Raw genomic sequence first — 22,584 nt, 5'->3', positions numbered from 1 at the left:
GGCCAGCTCAGCATTTGACCTAAGCAGAGAGGAAAACTTGCAAAGGCAAAATCCGTGAATATCCTGCCCCCGGCGCAACCATCACGGACCGGTATCCGGCATGCAGCAGCCAAAGCACAGCGGAGACAGGCCCAGCCCAGAACAGGCTCAGGAGCTGGTACAACCTGGCGGGCCGGATCTTAGATGAGGTGTAAGGTGCTTGCTAATGTGTCCTGTAAATACACGTGGGTTTAGAGGGCGTATCCTCCACGCACGGGGAATATGCTGCGAGAGAGGAACTGAAGAACAATGCAGTGAATGGTGGGTATTTCGGGGGTGTCCTCAAAATCCGAGGCCCCAGGCTGCAGCCCCCAGCGCCGATCTGGCGTTGGGGAGGTCTTTTCATACTGTGCTGTTTTGTCTTTAGCCACTATGCATTTGGCCGTCTGGATATTTAGTCTCCAATATTTTTCATCGTGAACCACGAGCGTGTCACACGCTTGGCTATGCCGAATATCACCAGTTCAGGGCTCGCTCAAACCCAGCTTGTGCTACTCCAGATCCAACGCCTGAAACAGGCCAAACCGGGTGTGAATTTCTACCAGGGAGGGGGAATTTCCCATTGGAACAAGTGGCCCAGGGATGGAGTCTCTGGCCTTGGCTGTTCTTGCCTGGGAACCTAGGAACTGGGCTAGTTATTGGGTCCAATCAAAGGGGAAACTGGGTGAAATTCTCTGGCCTGTGATATCCAGGAGGCCAGACTAGATCATCTCATTCTAATGGTTCCTTCTGGCTGCTGGGAATCTCTGTATGTCCCAACTCTGCTGTTGGACTATCACATGGTTTCCCCCCTCCAGCATGATCACTGGTCTTAGCGGAGAGGAACTTTCTAACCTCAGGGTAAAGCTGGTGTCTGCAGGAGACAGAACTTTCTCAGGGGCTGGTTGGGACAGCGGAACTACCTGCCACATGAACTACGGACCAGCCCAACCCCACGAGCTGGGTGCGTTCCTCCAACCAGCCTTCTCCTGTAAGTGCAGCACAGGCATATAAAACAGACCCTCCTCCCACAGCAAACCAGTGCACGGCACACCCGGCTCTAGCCCTGGAGAGAGAGACCGAACCACATAGGACAGATGAGAGTCACGTTGCTTCGTGCTCTGGGAGCAGAGCTGCTGGGCCATCCCTTCCCCACCCATTCTCCTTCGCTACCCAACCTTCTCGGCAGTGACATCAGCCTCCCATCACCCACTAGGGGCATCCCCCAGCAAGACCCTTGGCGGGTTTGTAGTGCCCTGATCGAGGCTGGGCTGTGCAGGTTCTGTCTACACTAGCAGGCCCCCGGGTGGCTGGTTTCCTAAAAGCCCTGCTCCGGTTCCAACAGGAATGAATCCAGGGAAGCCCCAGGGTCTGGGGTATGCAGGAGGTCGGCCTAGATGATCACAATGGTCCCTTCTGGCCTGGGAACCTATGAATCAATTTCCTGTGGAGATTAATAGAAACATTTCCAGCCCGGAACGGCCCATCTAGCCCAGCGTCCCACATCCGACAGGAGCCAGCTGCTGCAGAGGAAGGTGTAAGAACCCTGCAGTGGCAGCTGGGAGATAATCTGCGCCCATATCAGGTTTTAGCCTGGGCACTAATAGGCAGAGATCGGCAAGCATCAAATCAGGAGGTTTTATCTCCCTGCCAATACGCTGCTGGCTGGACTGATTAACTCTGGATAGTCTCCTTCTCCAAAAAATGTCCAACCTCTCTTTGAAGCTCGCTAGGCTCTCGGCCTCGCCGACATCCTGTGGCAGAGAGTTCCAGAGGCTAACGCCACCTGGTGTGAAAAGGGGATTTTCTTTGGTCAGTTCTGAATCTGCCCCTTTCAGTGAACAGAATCTCCTAATCCCTTTTCCCCGCCCCCCACTTGGCATTATTACAGATCCTTTTAGCCCATCCCCTCGCACCCTGCTCTGAGCACGGAGACCTTTCCCTGCAGCATCAGGACAGGCTGGGGCAGCTTTGAAGGGCTCAGGAGCAGCCCCTGAGGTTGTGATGGGCTCCCCGGACTTTTGGCTGCTGGTCAGTTTCAATTCTGCCCATGCAGCACCGGCCCCACTCGCCATGGTCCAGCCAATCCCCTTTGGGCCCTGTGGGAATGTTCTTTCTCAGGATTTGCCAACTACTCCACAAGGCTGTGATCTTCCTGCCAAACAGTGCCATGTGGGGGGGAGGGCGGGGAAATCTATGTTTGTAACTGGCCTTGAAGCAGTAGCCAAGCAAAGGGCAATTCGCACAATGAGTCTCACTCGAGCTCCTAGAGGCTACAATTGAGATCAGGGCCTCTTGTGCCGGGCGCTGCACAGATACAGTCCCTGCCCCCGAAAGCTCACTCTTTAAATGCAGAAACTGAGGCACAGAGACAGGAAGGGACTTGCTAAAGGTCACCCAGCAAGGGCAGGAAGAGAACCCGGGAGTCCGGAGTCCCAAGGGAGAGCCCTACCCACTAGGCTACGCTGCCAGCTCAGAGCCCCCAGCCAGTGATTGGCAGGGCTGTAGTTTTCCATGTGTTGTAGGGAGAGAGGGCTGCTGGGAAATGTAGTTCCCTTTAATCTTTCCATGCAGCTAGAGGCAGCGGCCTCCAGGCAGTGCAGGAGGGGGCAGGTACCCCCAATATCCCACAGCACCGTGTCACATGCAGACCTCCCCAGCGCCATCAGCAGTGGGGCACAAACCTGTCTCAGGCTGTGCCGTGGCAGCGCTTTGAAGCGCTAAGTGTAGGCAAAGCACCAGCGCTGGGAGAAAGCTCTCCCAGCGCTGTCCGTACTCCACCTCCCTGTGGGGAATAACGGACAGCGCTGGGAGCCGCGCTCCCAGCGCTGGGGCTTTGACCACACTGGCGCTTTGCAGCGCCGCAATTTGCAGTGCTGGAGAGGGTGTGTTTTCACACCCTGCTGCAGCGCTGCAAATTTGTAAGTGTAGCCAAGCCCTCAGCTACAGGCCTGGGATCTCCCAGCAGCCTCCCTGCACCTGCCCCCAGCCTCAGCAGCCACCAGACTGGAGCAAAAGGCCTTTGCAAAGATCACTAAGGCCCTCAGGGCCACAGAGAGCTCTGGCTTGGCCCCTCTGGAGTGGGGCCCCGTGGGGGGCGTTCCCCTGTTATAAGCACCCCTGTGGGGCAGCTGGGACCCTGCCCTCAGCTCAGGGTCCCAGTCTTGGTCCCAGCCTTTCACCCACCAGGCACCATCCAAAGGCCACTGCAGATGGGCACCGGAACCCAGCCCTCCAGCGCAGCTCGGCGGGGAGCCAGGTCCGGTGCAAAGACTAAAGTGGGGAAGATGTCGGTGGGTGGCACAGAAAGGGTTAATGTCTGCAGCCCCACACAGCTTCAGACTGACTGAGAGCCCAGGGCTGGGTTAGCAGGGGCCGCAGGTCAGGCTTGAGGGGCACCGGCAGAGCTGCGGGGGGGGGGGGCAGGGCTGGGCTAGCAGGGGCCGCAGGTCAGGATTGAGGGGCACCGGCAGAGCTGTGGCAGGGGCAGGGCTGGGGCTACGAGTGACAATTGGAAATTCTGCAGTTTTGCTCCATCTCCCACCTCTGTCCCTGCCCCAGCTGGGGGCTCTTTATAACCCCCCAATTTGTGGCTGAGGCCAGAGTTTGACAAGAGCCAGAGGAAGGGGGGGGCGGTTAATGGCATATCCACATTTTGGATTTGGGTTCTGGGCTCACCCCCTCCCGCTCTGCCGGTGCCCCTCAATCCCGACCCGCAGCCCTGCCCCCCCCCCCCACGCCGATCCCAGAGAGATGGCGTGGGACGCCCCGCGGCTGGGGCCGGGGCTGGAGGGAGCTGCTCGGTGTCAGGGCGGGAAGGAGCTGAGGGGGGATTGTTTGGGCATCGCAGCGCGGCCGGGAGGATTAGCCGAATTCGCTGGGAACAGGCCGTTCTCCGTGTCCTCATTAGCAGCGAGCAGCGTAAATCACAAATCTGAGCACGAGCGACATGTCCCTGCCTCCCCCGGCGAAATGGGATCCGGCTAATCCCGAGAATGGGGGGGGGGGCTCTGAGTGAGAAACCTTCGCCCTGAGCTCTGCCGGTGCCCCCCAATCCCGACCCGCAGCCCCCCATTAGCCCAGCCTCAGCTCCTCCATCACAGCTCTGCCAGTGCCCCCGTCCTGATCCGCAGCCCCCGTTAGCCCAGCCTCAGCTCCTCCATCACAGCTCTGCCGGTGCCCCCCAATCCCGACCCGCAGCCCCCCATTAGCCCAGCCTCGGCTCCTCCATCACAGCTCTGCTGGTGCCCCCCAATCCCGACCCGCAGCCCCCCGTTAGCCCAGCCTCAGCTCCTCCATCACAGCTCTGCCAGTGCCCCCGTCCCGACCCGCAGCCCCCCATTAGCCCAGCCTCAGCTCCTCCACCCTCAGCTCTGCCGGTGCCCCCCAATCCTGACCCGCAGCCCACCACTGTGTCCTCCTGCCTTGTCCCTGCCCTGCTCTGTGTGACTGTCCTGAGGGTGCTGAGTGCCCAGCATGGGTCCAGCTGGGTAGGGGCCGGGGGTGGGAAGGGCCTGGCTGGAGAACCCCCTCACGGACCGTCCCTGGCAGAGAGGGATGATTAACAGTCACTGCCACAGGCAGCTGCTGGCATTGGTGCACATGGGCGCAAGTCAGGGCAGCACCGCGGTGCAGAAATCGTTTGGGGCTGAGGGTGGGGGGCCCTGACCAGAGCCTACAGTGAGGGGTGTGTGAATAGGGATAGATAGATAGATAGAGGGGGTGACTGGGGATGAATAGACACAGGGACAGAGGCGGTGAATGGGGATGGACAGACAGACGGACAGAGAGGGTGAATGAGATGGATAGAGAGATGGATAGAGGGGTGACTGGGAATGGATAGGCTGACATAGGGGGTGAATGGGATGGATAGATGGACAGGGTGGTGAATGGGGTGGATGGACACAGGGGGTGCCTGGGAATGGACAGAGGGACAGAGGGGGTGACTGGAGCTGGATAGACAGATGGACATAGGGGGTGAATGGGATGGATAGAGAGACAGACAGAGGGGTGTACGGGATGGATAGATGGATGGACATAGTGGGTGTAGGGGGTGGACAGATGACAGAGGGGGTGATGGGGTTGGACAGAGAAGATGGACACAGGGTGATAGGGATGGACAGATGGACAGAGGGGGCGATGGGGGTGGACAGACGGATGGACGGAGGGGCGATGGGGTGGACAGACAGATGGACGGAGGGGCGATGGGGGTGGACAGACGGACGGACAGAGGGGTTCATGGGGCTGGACTGTCAGTTGTGGCTCAGTCTCAGCTCTGGCTGGGGCTGTTCTCTGCGGCTGGAATGTCCATCACCCGGCGGATTTAACCGAGACTCCAGCCGTCCCCTCTCCCCCACCCCCGATCTCTAATGACCATGAGCAACCAGAATCTCTCGTCCAGAGCTGCACGTGGAGACAGCAGCACAATGGCCCCTAGCACTGGGGCATGGGGGTCCCTGATCGTGCAAGGAGAGCGCCCCCTGCTGAGCCTCCACTCTGTTCCCTGCACAGCGCCCCTAGCGCCGCCCTGGGTCAGCACTGACTGCCGGGAGAGCGCCCCTGCTGAGTCTCACCCTGCTCCTGCAGCAACCCATGAATCGGGAACACCAGAACAGAGGCTACCCAGGCACCCGTAACTGCTGCCAGGGGCGGCTCTAGGCACCAGCAAAGCAAGCACCTGCTTGGGGCAGCTCATTTGCAGGGCGGCAGGGAAGCTGAGAACCAACAGGGGCTCTGGGAGCTGTAGTTCCTTGGTTAGCTCCTGCCTATAAAGCCAGCCCTGGAGCAGGAAAGAACTACATTTCCCAGCATTCCCTTGGCCACTACCAACTGGAAAGGAAGGAGGGGGACCTCATGCAGCAGCGTGCTGTGAGTGGAGAGAGACCATATTTTAACATTCAAAAAACAGGACACTCCAAGGGGAGGGTAGCCCCATCCTGCCACCATCCACTCCCTCCTACTGCCCCCTCCCAGAAACCCCAACCCATCCAACCCCCCTGCTCCTTGTCCCCTGACTGCCCCCTCCTGGGACCCCTGCCCCAACTGCCCCCAGGACCCCACCCCTATCTAAGCACCTCTGCTCCTTGTCCCCTGACTGCCCCTCCTGGGACCCCTGCCCCAACTAAGCCTCCTTTTGACTTGTCCCCAACTGCCCCCTCCTGAGACCCCAAACTTCCCCCAGGACCCCCCCCCACTCCCTACCTATCCCCTGACAAACCCCTGGGACTCCCATGCCTATCCAACCGCTGCCTGTCCCCTGACTGCCCCCCCCACCCCAGACCCATCTAACCCCCCTTCTCCCTGTCCCTTGACTGCTCCCCCGTAACCTCCTATCCCTTCTCCAACCCTCCAGCCCCCTTACTGTGCCACTCAGACCAGCGTGTCTGGCTCCGCGCAGCGCCAGACACGCTGCTGCATACATGCTGCCGTGCTCCCCCCACACACACACACACCCAGCACCTGCTTTCCAGATTTGAACACCTCAAAATTCAGGAGTGCTCAAGCTCAGTTTGGGCAGCTGCTACTTCATTCCCAAATCAATTATACTGATCCACTGTAACTTGCTGTAGAAAAAGTAGGATAAAATTGAGCAAGAAATGCTTCCCAGTGATTATTAGGACTGGAATTGCCATTTTCAACAGCCATTGCCTTTTGTTTGTTTGTTTGTTTGTTTAAAAGGAAGACAGTGATATTGCATTGGCAAATTCCCCATAGAAAGAAAGAGTGGAACAAAAGAATAATAAAGGCACCTCAACTTTTCCTCAATTATGTAGGACAGTCTTATAATATGCATCCAGATATCCTCCAACCACACAAGCTGAAAATTGTTCCACTTTACTGCAGCTCTGTAACCATATGGGAACCAGTCCTGTCAGTGTTTTGTGCACATCCAAAATTCCTGCTGAATGACCCGCCCTGGGAGCGAGTTACCAGGGCTGTGGCAGAAGGAGGTGCAGGTGTGTGTGTGGGGAGAGCCCAGGGCTGGGGCGGCAGGAGGTGTGTGTGTGGGGGCACTGGTGGGGGAAGGGAAGCCCAGGCCTGGACCGGCAGTGGGGTGGGGGGAAAGGGTGGGGAGAGCCCAGGGCTGGGGCAGCAGGGGGGTGTGGAGAGGAGCCCAGGGCTGGGACAGGGGGGGCAGCCAAAATTTTTTTTGCTTGGGGCGACAAAAACGCTAGAGCCGGCCCTGACTGCTGCCTTGTGCATCTGCATTAAGAGACACTCTTTAGTGACACAGTCACATCAGCTCTACCCACAGGACCCTGTCCCAGTCAGGGCACTGGCTGGCCTTGCCCCGGGCCTGGATCCATTTTATGCGGAGAGAGAAGGCAGCTGTGGTAGGACCCTGCCTCATCTGTTGCAGAAGCTGGAAGATGCGGAGTGAATAGCAAGGAAGGTCTTATGGCTAATGGGGGGGACAAGGATTCCAGAACGCAGCTGAATGACAGGATCCCAGCACCCGCTTCCACTGGGGTGCTGGGACTGCGAGGGGCGACCTCAATCTCTGCATTGCTGTTTCCCAGCTGGGCAGTGGGGATACTACTCGTCTCGTGGGGTGTTGGGAAGAGAAATTCATTCATATCCCAGAAGCCCTCCGGGATGAGTGCCACAGAAAAGTCAATGAGGACATTAATAACTCTGGGTTCGGACGGTGGCAGTGAATGGGGTCTGGGGCCACACACTGAATGAGGGTGACAAAAAGAAAGCTGGCATAACTGCTCATCCAGTGAATGCCATCTGTCCTGTGCACTGAATGAGGCAGGGGTCTTGTGAAAAGAATAGCTTTGGATGTCATGAAAGAGCGACTTATAATGCAGACACAGCAGAGGGCAGAGTTAAGGTTACCCAAGCAACCTTAATTCTTGCATTTCCCAACATTGTAGCCCTTTGATTTTGCCACCTTAATGTTCTTTTTGGATGAGATGTTGATATTTTTTGCTTCCTAAAAATGCCACCTGACTTCTTGTCTCTCTTCAGCAGGGATCTTGGGACAAAGGAAACTGAGTCGCTGGCATTTTTGGTAAACCCGTATTTCAAACAACACCACAACTGAAGCAGCTGATTTTCAATGCTCCCTCCCATCAGGAACAGATCTCACCCGACTTGGGATCGGATGGAGGCAGAGCAAAGGTGCCTTTCCAGAGACGCAAGCAACCAGGAGAAGACAGCGTCAGCAAAAAGGCAACACATTTCAAACTCATTGTTATTTATATCACAGCAGCACCTTGGGGATGGAGGCACAGCACAGACCTGGACCAAGATCAGGGCCTCACTGCGCCAGACGCTGCACAGACCCCCAGTGAGACAGACAGTCCTTGACAAATAATTTACACACAATGGATGGGAAGCTAAGGCACAGGGACTTGCACAAGGTTGCAAACGAGTCAGACGAGAACAGAGCCCAGGTATCCCGAGCCACCACCTCCAAGTGGCCTCTCCTGGAAGCAGCTCCATTTGATCAACCTGTGGAACTCCCTGCTGCAGGGTGTCACAGTGGGTTCAGAACGAAGGCTCACGTGGGAAGGGGAATGTGTCACCTGGCAGGGAGGTATGCGGGGGTCAGAGATATAAACCTGCTTCCGGGCAGGAGCCGAACACTTGCATCAGGCAGTCGCTTCCCCTGGGCTGGTATTCCCCCCTCCACTGGACTAGCTGGTGCTAGTAGTGACGGGATGCCGGGGCAGATGGGCACACTGGTCTATGCCTGTGTTTCCATCACAGGAGTGGGAGCCCAAGCCCACTGAAGTCCTTCCAGCCACTGCTTCGGGCCCAGGGTCCGGCCCCAATTACCTGGCTCTGCCCAGAAATGTGCTGAAATGTGGGAGCCCTGTTCATGCCCCTGGGGATCCCCAGAAACGCAGCCCCCACGGAAGCCCCTGTTCCATCCAACATCCTCACACGGGCTCTGATCTGGGTCAGACGGGGCCACTGTTTGGGAGCAGGGCAGGACCCCCACCCCGGCCGGAAAAGAGGCAGCTCCCCCATTTGGGGTCCATTTTCCCAGACTCCTCCACCATCTCCCCCCACCAGGCTCCTTCCCCCGGAGTGACGGCAAAGCTGCTTGGGCCCATCCCGGGGGGCGGGGGGCAGAAGCCTCTTCTGAGACAGACCCTGAGGTGGGGGGAGGGGACCCCTTGGCTTTACCACCCCCAAACCTCGGCACGCGGCCCCCAGCCCAATACCCCCTAGAGCTGGCCTGGGGCCAGCACTGACGGCCAGGGGGAGAGCGCCCCCTACAGATGCTGCAGCCACAATGGCGGAGCCTGAGACGCGGCGCATGGCTTGCATCTGTTACACCAGTGGGGCCCAACCTGGCCCCCTTTACATGGGCCAGGAATCCAGGCCCCCTTTGCAGGCCAGGAGCCTGGGGGCCCCTTGTGCACAGCTCCCAGACGCGCTCCTCCCCAGCTGCGCTGCTCCCCTGGCCCAAACCCCAGCAGCTTGGGAAGGACACTGAGTGACCGTCCCGTCCCGCCCCCCAGCTCCAGAGCTGCAGGCCTGGCCCCCGAGGGGCTGAGTCATCACGCGGTGCCCCCAGGGGAGCTGGGCCATCACCCCAGCCGCCTCACCTGGCCACGGGACACCGCAGCATGAAACAGGAGCCGGGACGCCCTTGACTTGCGGCTCCCCCAGGGGAGGGATTGGAAGACAAGGAGGGGAGGGGAGTGGAGATCAGGCAGCGCTTGGCCCCCCCAGCCCGGTGTTAGGTTCTCTCGCCTCAGCACTTTCCCTCGGAGCGAAGGTCAGGCTGGAGAAGGGACCTGTCCCCTGCTCAGGGGCGCCCGGGGCTGGGATGGAGGGGCTGCGGGTCGGGAGTGAGGAGCACTCTGTTCCCAGCCTGGGACTCCCCAACCCCTCCCCAGCTCAGCCGCTGCTCCTCACTCCCGACCCGCAGCCCCTTCCCTTATCCCTGCGCGGCTGCCGCGCTTTCGTGCTGACCAGGCTCCTCCTCGCTGGGCTTTGCTCTGCTAATGCCCAGGGGCGGCTCCAGGCCCCAGCATGCCAAGCGCGTGCTGGGGGGCGGCAAGCCGCGGGGGGCGCTCTGCCGGCGCCGCCAGGGCGGCAGGCAGGCTGCCTTCGGCGGTTTGCCTGCGGAGGGTCCGCTGGTCCCGCGGCGTCGGAGGACGCCTGCAGGAGTTCCGCTGAAGCTGCGGGAGCAGCGGACCCTCCGCAGGCAAACCGCCGAAGGCAGCCTGCCTGCTGTGCTTGGGGCGGCAAAATCCCTAGAGCCGCCCCTGCTAATGCCCCTTGGTCCTGGCCTGTAATGACCCTGGTGCTCGCAGGCCTGGGCCTCGCAGCGGAGAGCAGCTCTGCCAGCCATGCCCCTTCGCTGGGGGGCTGGAGGAGGGCATGCGCTGCCCCACCCCCGCTCTGGGGAGCTGGCTCTGTGGGGTGAGTATCTGCGCTCGGCGCTGGGGTGTGGGCAAACCACGCTGCAGGCCCTGGCACGCACAGCACGTCGATGGCAGGTTGGGGAATGACCCCAGGAGTCCTGGCTCCCAGCCCCCTCCTGCTCTAGCCACTAGACCCCACTCCCCTCCCAGAGTAGGAGTAGAACCCAGGAGTCCTGGATCCTCAGCCAATGCTCAGTAACCTAGACTCCAGCTGTCTTAAAACCAAGACAGTGTTCAGATCCACTGTTGTTATGCACGTTATGGTTGCGTCTAGAAACCCCAGTGAAGATCAGGGCCCCATTGTGCCGGGCGCTGCACAGACCCTGACCAAGATCAGGGCCCCGTTGTGCCGGGCGCTGCAGACACAGAGTCAGAGGCAGCCCCTGCTCTGAAGAGCTCAGTCTGAATACACAAAGGAAGGTCTATTATCCCCATTTTACAGATGGGGAAACTGAGGCGCAGAGGTGACTTGACTCAGCCAAGGTCATCCTGAGGCAGGGCAGTGAAACCAGATCTCCCCCAGCCCCACACCTTAACCACAGGCCCCTCTTTCCTCTTGACCACATGCCATACTCCCTAGACTGCTCCGAGCAAAGGGAGAGTCTCGAGAAATCTTCCCAAGGAGGAGACCCCGTCGGGATCCTCTCGTGACCGGGATCCCTGCTCCCTTCTCCTGCTAGCACCGGCTCATTTGAGCTGGGGGAAGAGCCAATTAGTTTCCTTTCTGGTTTCCAAATGATTTTTCATCTCTATAATTAATGGGCTAGTCAGCACTGAACTATGTGGCAGGAAAATTGCTAGTTAAGGGGATGGGGGTAATTTTCTCGATATGATAATGAAGGTTGCTTTCTTTCTTCTTTCCACCCTGCTTTTAAATAATGAATCTGGCATTAAGGGTGGGGACGGGTGGCGAGGGCCTGGGAGGCCAGGATACCTGCTTTCAGCTCACAGGCCGGGGGGGCGGAAGGAAGAGGGTCTAATTAGCTCTGCCAATGCCAGGCTGCTCCCTGCTTGGGCTGTCAGCAAGCCTGGAACCCCAAAAGTGCCGCCAGCGTCACGCGGAAACAGATAGGTGCCTCCACCCAGCTGCAATAGTAGGCTCTTGTCCTGTTGTGCCAAGTGGCCACTAGAGGGGACTGAAGATTGACACTGGGCGAATGCCCATCCCCTTTGTGGCTGCAGTGGGCAGAGAACTCTGAGCTGCCCGTGGACAGATATGCTCTAGGCCAAGGGTGGAAATGGGGAGTTCAAAGATTGCCCAGATACCCTTAACTCTGCCCTTCCTCTGCACTGTCCTCATCCTGCTGGAAACCTAATGCCTGGAACCCCTGGGAACTACAAACCCCAGGATGCAACAGGGCTGAAACTGACATGATGAGACACAGAGATTCTCCCTCCATTCACAAAAGGAGACACCAGGGGTCAGTAGCCTGGGACTCAGGACACCTGTGTTCTATTTCCATCTCTGACCTGCTAGGTACCTTGGGAAATTCATTTCCCCTCTCTGTGCCTCAGTTTCACCTTCCACCACTTGTCTGGATAAATTCATGGTGGCTAAGTCCATAAATGGCTATTAGCCAGGATGGGTAAGAATGGTGTCCCTAGCCTCTGTTCGTCAGAGGATGGAGATGGATGGCAGGAGAGAGATCACTTGATCATTGCCTGTTAGGTTCACTCCCTCAGGGGCACCTGGCATTGGCCACTGTCGGTAGACAGATACTGGGCTAGATGGACCTTTGGTCTGACCCGGTACGGCCTTTCTTATGTTCTTATGTTCTTATGTCTATTTAGACTGTCGGCTCTCTGGGGCAGGGTCTGTGCTCGGTCGGGGTCTGTGCAGCACCTGGCATAAGGGGGCCCCGATCTCAGCTGGGGTCTCTAGATGCTACCATAATACACCTAATGAATGTCCTGGGAAGTCACGAGGGGGGAACGTCTCCACTGCTCCTAGAAACACTGATGAAATGGGGAAAAACCCTGCAGATCTGGCTGGTTCCTTCCTAGCTCCTGATCCAGCGACAGGGCCCGGAACCCGCCCTGCCGTGGAGCGAACCTGCACCCAGGTGCCCGGCCAGGCCCATGGCAGGGCCCCGTGGCTGTGACACAGGAGGGCGTGGGCAGGTGAGCCATGCCCTGGGGCGGGGGCGTGACTGGATTGCGAACGGCCTGACTCGGAGACCCGCCGTCGTCAGCGCAGACGGGACGAGCGCCCCACGCCACCATCCCCAGCCACAGCAAAGGGAACCGAAGGAGGAGCTGGGGCTGAAATGATCACACAGGGGACGTGACAGCTTCCCAGAGGGAAGGCCCGGGAGCCCATCCCCCACGGAGCCCCTCGTGCCCCACCCCTTCTCTGGGCTGTTATTATTAGTGATTCTTTGTGCTGGGGCATGTCTAGGAGCCCCAGTCATGGGCCAAGACCCCACTGTGCCAGGCGCTGCACAAACCCCACCGAGATCAGGGCCCCCTTGTGCCAGGCGCTGCCCAGACCCCGGCCGAGATCAGGGCCCCCTTGTGCCAGGCGCTGCCCAGACCCCGGCCGAGATCAGGGCCCCCTTGTGCCAGGCGCTGCCCAGACCCCGACCGAGATCAGGGCCCCCTTGTGCCAGGCGCTGCCCAGACCCCGGCCGAGATCAGGGCCCTGTTGTGCCAGGCGCTGCACACACCGAGATCAGGGCCCCCATGTCTACACTAGCACTTATGTCAGCAAAACTTTTGTCGCTGAGGGGTGTGAAAAACACACACACATACCCGACAGACATACGTTTTGCTGGCATAAGTGGTCGTTTCCACAGCACCATGTCGGTGGGAGATGCTCTCCCCCTGGCATAGCTACCGCCGCTCGTTGAGCTGGTTTTATGATGTCGCTGGGGGGAGCTCCCTCCCGCTGGCATAACGTGGCCACATCAGCGCTGTGATAGCCGGGCCGCTGGAAGCGAGAGTCCGTCCCCATCTCAACAGGCAAAGGAGGGATTAGTTTCCCCATTTATCAGATGGGGAAACCGAGGCACAGAGCGATGACGTGACCCAGCCAGGGTGGCGCAGATCTGGGACCTGCCCCCAAATCATCTGGATCCCAGTCCAGAGCCTATTCCCAAGCCCAGCCTTCCACTGCCAGCTTGCTCTGGGGGCACAAAGGAGCCATGGCTCTGAACAATGGTATCATGGCTACAGATACAGAACAGGGACAACTGCACCCCTTTGCCAGGGGGGGCGGGGAGCACGGGGTAAAGGATCCTGGGGTGCCTCAACCATGGGGTTCCCAACCTGAGCTATGACCCCCCCCCCTTCCTGGGGCACTTTGTGCCTCCCCCTCCCCGTGTCTCTTCCTGGCTGGTGCTCCAGCCCAGGGGTTGGGCCCAGCTCATCCCTGCTCCAACCAACATACCATGGGTCGGTCTTCCTGTGGACGTCAGCACCCTGAGAGATAAGGCCCAGGGTTCTCCAGCTGGGTGCCCCCTGCTCTGGGACACACCCAGAATTCTGTGGCGGCTTTAGAAAGCTCTAGCGCCCAGCACAGAACCTGCAGTCTGCCCCCTCGCGGCTGCTCCACAGAGAGGATAAAAGCCTACAGCTCCTACTGGCGGTGGAGTTCCTCCTTTAGCTCAAGTGAGCTAGTAGGGGCCACGTGTTGGGGCTCTCAGCTGAGGTTTGGGGTGTGTTGACACCAGTACCGCTCAGAGAGGAAGGGCTTTGGGGGAATTTGGTCTCTCACGTCAGCCTCAAACATGGTGGGAAAATTCCCAGGTTTCGCGTGGCATCTGGGTGTGGGAAGCTGGGGGGCAGCCATGTGGGGCCAGGGTCTGGGATTCAGTGGCAGAGGTGGCCTGCGGGGAATACACAGAGGGAGCTGGGCTGGCCGGCAGGACTCCTGGGTTCCATGCCCACCTCAGGGGGGGTCTAGTGGTTAGATCTGGATGGGCTTGGAGTCAGGAGCTGCCGGTTCTATCCCAATAGCGGATGTGAATGAAGCTGAGTGGGTCGTGGTGGTGGGAGGAGCCAGGACTCCTGGGTTCTGTCCCCGGCTCTGGGAGGGGAGTGGTGTTTAGTGGTTGGGGCTGGGGATCAAGACTCCTGGGTTCCCTCCCCAGCTGCACCTTGCTGCATGACCTTGGGCAAGTCACTGCTTCATCCCGTGCCTCAGTTTCCCTCCCCGTGCGACAGCATTGAGTCTGAGCTCGCAAGGATTGGCTCAGTCCTATCCGAGAAGCCTCCGATGGGCCACATGCCGCTAATTAACCATCGTTAATACACCCAGCCCCAGGCTGGCTTCTGCAGGGACTCCCCTCGCTTTTATCATCCTGCTTCACAGGCTTCCGTGCCACTCAATGACCCATGGAGTCTTAAAGGGCCAGCATCACACACAGGCCCAGCTGAATGGTGGAGGGGGGTTCGGGGGAGGACACCAGGATCTATGTGCGCTGGAGGCTGCATTTACGTTTGCTGCTGGCCTTAGCTTAACCCCTCCGAGCGCTGAGACAACGCAGGCCGTGGCTGCGAGGCTTAGTGGGCGGAGACGCTAGGCCATGAAACCCGGGGTTTATTCCTGGCTTGGCTGCTGCCTGGCTGGGTGACCTAGGGCAAGCCCCTCCCCCTCTGTGCCTCAGTTTCTCCTCCCACCCTAGGTCTGTTCAGGCTGGCAGCTCTTCAAGGCCGGGACTCACTCGCTCAGTGTCTGTGCAGCACCTGGCACCCCGCTCTTGGCTGGCACCCCCCAATACACCTAATATTAAGATCTGAGCCCTGAACGCCAACCAGCACTCCCAGCGGGGTTCTACTGCTTCAGCTAAAGGAGGAACTCTGTTCACTGGCAGCAGTAGTAGGCTATTATCCTCTTATGTGAACCTCCTGGGTTCTCCTGGCTCGGGGGCTGAGAGTCAGGATGCCTGGGTTCTATCCCCAGCTCTGGGAGAGGAGTAGGGTCTAATGATTAGAGGAGGGAGGGGCGGGCTGGGAATCAGGACTCCTGGGTTTCTCCCCAGCTGTACCTCCACGTTTGGCATTGGGACAACACACCAGTGGCCAAAGGAAGCTGGAATGAAGCTCCGCCAATCACAGCTGGCAGGTGAAAAATCCCAAGTGCGGAACGGGATTTGAACCTTGAGTCTCCTAGTCCCTGAGCGTGTGAGTCGTCCTCGAGGAGCGGCACTCCCAGAGCTCTGGCCCCACAGCCCTCACCCTAGAGGGCGCTGCTGGGCCCAGGCACGGCGGCGAATCCAGCGGTGCCCGGGCGGGGTTGGGTTTGCTGGGCGGAAATTCGATTAGGGCATTTTCCAAACTCTCACGGCCCCTGCGGACTCCGACCAAATTGAGCAGGGACCGTGCTCCTGGCCCGGCACCAGCCAATTATCTCCTAATCAAGTCTGCGCTGGATTATCATATCAATTAGCCACCGCCTTGGACGGGGCTGCGAGACAGGTAGGGGTTGCCGCGCTGGAGGGAGGGGCGGAGGGTGTGTGGAGGAACTACAGAAGGGCAGGGGATGGGACAGGGGAACAGAGAGGGGAGGGAGGATGATTGAATTAGGAGCGGCGAGAGATGATGGAAGATGGCAGAGAGACAAGAATCATCTCAGCCGTTTCTCCAGTGCTGCTCATCTCAACCGCTAGACGTACGTAGCAGGGAGTGCCCCCGGCCTGCTCCCCGGCGAGCGTAACCCAGCCCTGGCTCCACTGCAGTCAATGGGCCAGATCCCCCGCAGGTGTAAAGTGGTGTCGCTCCACTGGAGTCGATGGGACCAGATCCCCAGCTGGGGGCGCGCTCCCAGGGCCTCTACTTCTGGGGTGACTCAGTGTCACAATCTGAACGTTGCCACCAGAATCTAGCCTTCACGGTTGACTCAAGAGACCTGAGGGTCACCAGTGTCAGCGCCTGCCTGAGTCTGCAGAGAGCCTGAAGCAGTTGCTGGGAGAAAGGCGACAGCCCCAGCCATCGTGGAGACCAGATGGGCCCGTTGCTCTGCTCCATGGGGCTGCGGGGGGCGGGGGGGGGAAGACAACAGGCATCTTGCCAGGGCCATGTGCTCAGAAAAAGAGGAGGGAGGGTCTCATGGTGCTAGGCTGGGACTCAGGACGTCTGGGTTCAGCTCCTGGGTCTGCCATTGACTCACTGAGTGACTTTGGACAGGAGGTTTCACTGCTCTGTGCCTCAGTTTCTCCACCTACAGAAGGGGGATAATCCTCCCTTTGTTTAAACTGGAATCTCTTTGGGTCAGGGAGGGACTGTCTCTCATTGTGTGTCCATGCAGCGCCCCGCCCAGCGGGGCCCTCAAGATCAGGCTCCGTGCAGAGCCTGGCAGCACAACGGGGCCCTGATCTCAGTTGGAACCTAAGTGCTGCAGAAATCTAAATAACACCCGGACGCTGTGCCAGTGGCAGGTTTCGAGGGGGTGGCACGGGGCGCTGATGGGGGTAGGAGCTCAGAAAGGCTCTGTTTCATCCCAAGTCAATGGGTCCAGATCCCCGGCTGGGGTCACAGAATCATAGAATATCAGGGTTGGAAGGGACCTTAGGAGATCATCTAGTCCAACCCCCTGCTCAAAGCAGGACCAATCCCCAGGCAGATTTTTGCCCCAGATCCCTAACTGGCCCCCTCACAGATTGAGCTCACAACCCTGGGTTTAGCAGGCCAATGCTCAAACTGCTGAGCTATCCCTGCCCCCCCGTTGGAGTCAATGGGGCAGATCCCTTGCTGGGGTAAACTGCTGGATCCTGCTCTCTGACAGAGCCCCTTGTGTCCGGGAGATCCGCTCCCGAGCTCGGATCCACCTCGTCCTGGCCACCGGCGTTATCAGGGGGAGAGTGTGAGACCTGAGGGCAGCAGATTATGGGCACCAGAGGAGAGATGGGGGGACCCCTATCAGCAAATGTGGGGTGAAGCCCCCCATTTCCCTCTCTCCCTGATGTAATAGGATGACCCACACCTTGCTCCACCCACTGCCCCGATGTAGACAATGCCCACCCCCAACAGAACAGGGGGGTGGGTACTAGGGTGACCAGATGTCCGATTTTATAGGGACAGTCCTGATAATTGGGGCTTTGTCTTATATAGGTGCTTATTACCCCCCACTCCCACCCCGATTTTTCACCCTTGCTGTCTGGGCACCTAGCTGGGTACAGCAATTGATGGGGGTATATGAGGATGGATGGGTGGGTGGGTGGATACAGAGATGGGGTGAGGTGGGGGATGGGTGGATGGATAGATTCAGAAATAGGGTGAGGTGGGGGATGGATAGATACAGAGATGGGATGGGATGGGGGATGGGTGGGTAGATACATACAGAGATCAAAGGGTGTGGGGGGGGGATGGGGAAGGGACAGATACAGATATCGAGGGGCGGGGGGGGGATGGGAGGATGGATAGATACCGAAATCGAGGGGTGTGGGGGGAATGGGAGGATGGATAGATACAGAGATCGAGGGGGGGCCATGGCATTGGCAGAGGTGCTGAGAGCCATTGTAAACCCTGTACACTATGGAAAGCACTTCAAGCCAAGAGGCGCTGCCACCCCCAACCCCCCTAGCTTCAGCCCCTCCCCCACCCAGGGGTGACGGGGCGAGCGAGCCGATAACATGGCGATGGGGAGATCAGTGGAGAGGCAGAGCCCAGCAATTCTCTCCCATCCCTAATTTCTGTCTCTCTCCCATGGTCTGATGCTATATCCCCCCCCCCCCAGGCGCCCCACCCCGATGTGGTTCCAAACCTGTGATTCCCCGGGCACATCTGCCAGGGCAGAGAGCTCACCCCCACCCGCCCCGGAGATGTGCGTGCATGAGCAGATGAGGTGGCCTTAATGCATTCAGTGCTACCGCAGAAGGCCCACTGGGAAATACCCCATGTCGCCGTGCGCCGGAGCTGGGTGCCAGGCAGGTAGTGCAGCTCCAGAAACCGGTGGCAGACGCCCCCGCTCTGTCACCGGCTAAATAACAATGAAAAGCAGGGAGGAGCAGATCAGCCCCCGGGCTCCAGAATTGGGGCTAAAAATCGCCACCTCTGCCAACCACACCCCAAAATCTCTTCCCTCCTGGCCCTGTCTGTCTGCAGAACCACCCCTGGATGGCAGCCGCTGGGGGGCGGGGGGGCGGAGAAAAGCATCAAACGTCACCCCCGGAAATGAAGACTCGAGGTGTTGGGGTGGGGTGGGGGTTGGTAACCAGCTGGGATCCCTCCGCTCCCCGTGCTCTGGGGTGCTAACGGCCTGCTCCGACTGTGGCATGACCCCACCCCGGCGTGCGGGGCATCGGGGCTGGCTTCCCAGTGCAGCCGGTTCAGGGCCGGGGCAGAAGGCGGCTGAGACGAGGGTGAGGGCTCTCAGCTCCTGGGGTTTTTTCCTTTCTGCGGTGTCTGTTTTGGGCGTTCCCGGGGGTGGGGGCAGCTTCACCACAACAGGCCGTGGGCACAGGGCGCAGGCTCTGGCCGGAGGACAGCCCCCGGCCTGGGCGGATGCAGCGCGAAAAGCAGATGCTCTGGCCATGTGAACCCGGGTGTGGCGGCTGATTGACACCAGCTGGGGGTCTGGCCCACTTGTCTGCTACTCCAAAGCCTGCCTCATGGGAGCCCCCCTCCCCAGGCATCAGGCCGTACAGAGAATCCCCCCAGGAGCCCAGGAACTTGGAGGGGGGCGGCCTGTGGAACTCACTGCCATCAGAACACCGCACTCCGGGACAATTATACAGAACAGGAGACTCTCCAGGGGTACAATAATGAGGATTAAAATAGAACCAAGCTACTGGGCAGGGATCTGAGCCTTGAGCCAACTGCTACCTACTACCCGGGGAAATATTCCCTGGGGGCAGGCGGTCCTAGAATCGCCCTACTAGGGGGTCTCCTTATGGCCACCGTCGCAGATAGGATACCGGGCTAGGTGGGCCCCTGACCTAAAGCATGCTGGTGATTCCTGCATGTGAACTGGCACCAGACAACCAAGCTTCCTTTCTCTTGTTCAATTAACCCACTGGGCACTGGAGGGCTCCCCCCTTTCCCAGCTCCCACTGGAAATTCAGCCCCCTAAATCCCCCTGCAGGGAGGGAGGTGGCGATGTTTGCCCAACTCCGAGTGCCACCTTATGTGGCTCGGTGAGCTGCTCTGCAAGCGTCCGGCATTGAACACAGCCCTATCGAGATGCCCAAGCTAAATGGCGGAGTTGCCCTTCACTGCAGCAGTAGTAGGGCTTTTATCTTCTGCTTCATTTACACTTTGCCACCACAGCTGGAATTATTATTATTACAGCAGCTCCTAGAGCAGGGGTCTGCAACCCGCGGCTCCGGAGCCGCATGCGGCTCTTCAGCCTCCTTGTTGTGGCTCCTTTCGGCCTTGACAAAAGAAAAAGAAAAAAAGAATAACGGTTATTTATTAATTTAATTTTTATTTATATATTATTTTATTTTTGTTTATTTTGTTGCACAGTTATCTTGGAGTTCGAGGTGATACTTTAACATCGAATTTTTTAAAAGTTTTATAATTTGTCAATTAAAATATGCGTCACATCTACATCTATAGCCCTCGCCTTTACCTGCAGGCGGCTTCTTGAGTGTGCGACCCCCACGGTAAGCTAACCATGAATACATCCCAAAAAAGAAAAATCTCAGAAGAAAATAGAGAGTTTAATTCTGCATGGACAGATTCCTTTGCCTTCACTGCCAACGACGCTGGCTTACCTGTGTGCTTGATATGTGGCGAGAAATTAGCAAACAACAAAAAATGTAACGTTGAAAGACATTTTCAAAACAAGCACTCAGCATTTTCTGAAAAGTACCCAACTGAAGATGGGCAAAAGAGAGCGATTTCGGAACTACTACGGAAAGTTGAGCAGAGCAAACATACTTTCAAGAAGTGGATCAACTCTCCAAACTCAACTACAGCTGCTAGTTTTGTGGCAGCTCATGAGATCGTAAGGAGGGGGAAGCCCTTCACAGACGGAGAATACATGAAAGAATCGTTCATAAAAATATCAGAGCATCTATTCTCCGAATTCAAAAACAAACAGGAAATTATTCAGAAAATTAAAGAAATGCCTCTCTCTGCAAAGACCGTCAAGGACAGGACCATTAAAATGGCAACAAACATCACCAGTAAGCAAATTGATGACATCAATTCAGCTCAAGCATATTCAATTGCCTGTGATGAGTCAAGTGATGTAAACGATATTGAGCAGACAGCACTGTTATGCAGATATGTGAACTCTGATGGGAAGAACTGATTGAACTCATACCGCTAAAGGGCCAAACGCGGGGACAGGACATTTGTGAGGCTGTTTTGAGTTGTCTAAAAGCCAAAGGAATAAACACCACTCACCTGGTGTCAGTGTCTACTGATGGTGCACCCAGTATGAGAGGAGCACAGAAGGGCTTTGTGAATTTACTTCAAAAGTCGCTGGATCAAGAGCTGATGATGTTTCACTGCATCTTGCACCAAGAAGCACTGTGCGCTCAAACATTCCCCCCTGAATGTGTGGAAGTGATGAACCTCGTTATTAAGATAGTGAACAAAATAATTGCAAACGGGTTAAACCACCGACAGTTTTGTTCATGGTTAGATGAAGTCAAGAGCGCATATTTGGATCTCCTGCTGCACAACAGAGTTCGGTGGCTGTCAAGGGGAGACGTGCTGAAACGCTTCGCTGCTTGTCTGGAACATGTGAAAACCTTCTTGGAAAGCAAAGGCCTCAGCTATCCCGAACTGGGAGACCTCAATTGGCTGGAAAAGTTTTATTTCATGGCGGATATGACAAGTCACTTAAACACGCTGAATAAAAATCTCCAGGGAAAGGGAAGCACGGCCCTGCAGTTGCTGGAGCATGTTCTGGCGTCTGAGCGCAAGATGACAGTGTTTGCCAGAGATGTACAGAGAGGTACGCTCTCTCACTTCCCCTCCCTGAGAGAGTTCAAAGAAGAGAACAAGCACATAAATTGTGATTATTTACACCGTGCAATTATGGCAATGCAAGCTGCATTTGGAGAAAGATTCAGCAAGTTCAGAAAGGAAAAAAACACTCTGTCCTTCCCTGTCACACCGCTGGACATCGACCCATCCCTGCTGAACATATCCGCATTCACAGGGATAAGTCAGCCCGATCTTGAAATTGAACTGGCCGACATAGCGGATAAAGACTTATGGGTGTCCAAGTTCAAAAGCCTGACAGCGGATCTCGAAGAAGTCGCCCGTCAGAAGGCCACTCTCGCTAAAGAGCACAAATGCAATGAAACCCGAAGAGGATGAGAGCACACTGAAACGTTCCTAATTTTATGTTTACTTTTTTAAAACTGCTAAGCTGCAACTATATGTTTTTTTATATTAAAGTGGGCTACATTTTATTTTAATTTTACACAAATACGGGAAGGACTCAAAAAGGCCTGCATTGTTCAGTGTTTAATTTATTTCAAAATAGGCCTACACATGCACACTGCACTTCTGTTTGTTGTATTCTGTTGTTGTTACAGGTAAAATTAAAAAAAGATTACAACTTTTGAAAGTTTATAAGCAGTGTTATGTTTTGCGGCTCCAGACTATTTTTCTTTAGTGGAAGAGGGGGCAAAATGGCTCTTTTGATAGTAAAGGTTGCCGACCCCTGTCCTAGAGAGACCAAGATCAGGGCCCCTGTTGTGCCGGGTGCTGCACAGACGCAGAGTGAAAGACAGGCCCTGCCTCAAAGAGCTCACAGTCCACGAGGGGAAACTGAGGCATGGAGGATGGATGTGATTGGTAGGAGGCGGCAGCAAGGCACATGCACTGCCTACTTCAACCCACAGGAGTGTGTGTGTGGGGGGGTGTTTTCACCTCCCTCCTCAGCCAGAGGACAGTTCCCAAGAGGAGGAGCCAATCTTAGCCCCGCCCATGAAAGCAAGACCCTGTCCCTTAAGGACCTGACGGGGGTGTAGTGTAACCCTCCACGGCTGAGTCCAGACTGGGATTTAGGGGAGCCCCCTAATGGCGACACCAGACCGCACAGGCTGGGCAGCCAGAGGGGCCCACAGGGTCTGTCTGTGTCCAGCAGCCTCATCAGTGACTGACCCAGCCGTGCCCTGGCTATGCCACTAGTGGGAGCAGGAGGCTTTGGTACCTCGAGCTGTGCAGTGGGCCCCTGCTACGAGAGGCCACAGCTCGTGGTGCCAAGGGAAAGTGACCCGGCGGGGGAGGGGGGAGTCCGATGGCTGCCACAGGGCACCTGGCACAGGGG

The sequence above is a fragment of the Mauremys reevesii genome, unplaced genomic scaffold (assembly GCF_016161935.1).
Source record: "Mauremys reevesii isolate NIE-2019 unplaced genomic scaffold, ASM1616193v1 Contig60, whole genome shotgun sequence".
Lineage (NCBI taxonomy): Eukaryota > Metazoa > Chordata > Testudines > Geoemydidae > Mauremys > Mauremys reevesii.
This window is presented reverse-complemented; position numbering follows the sequence as displayed.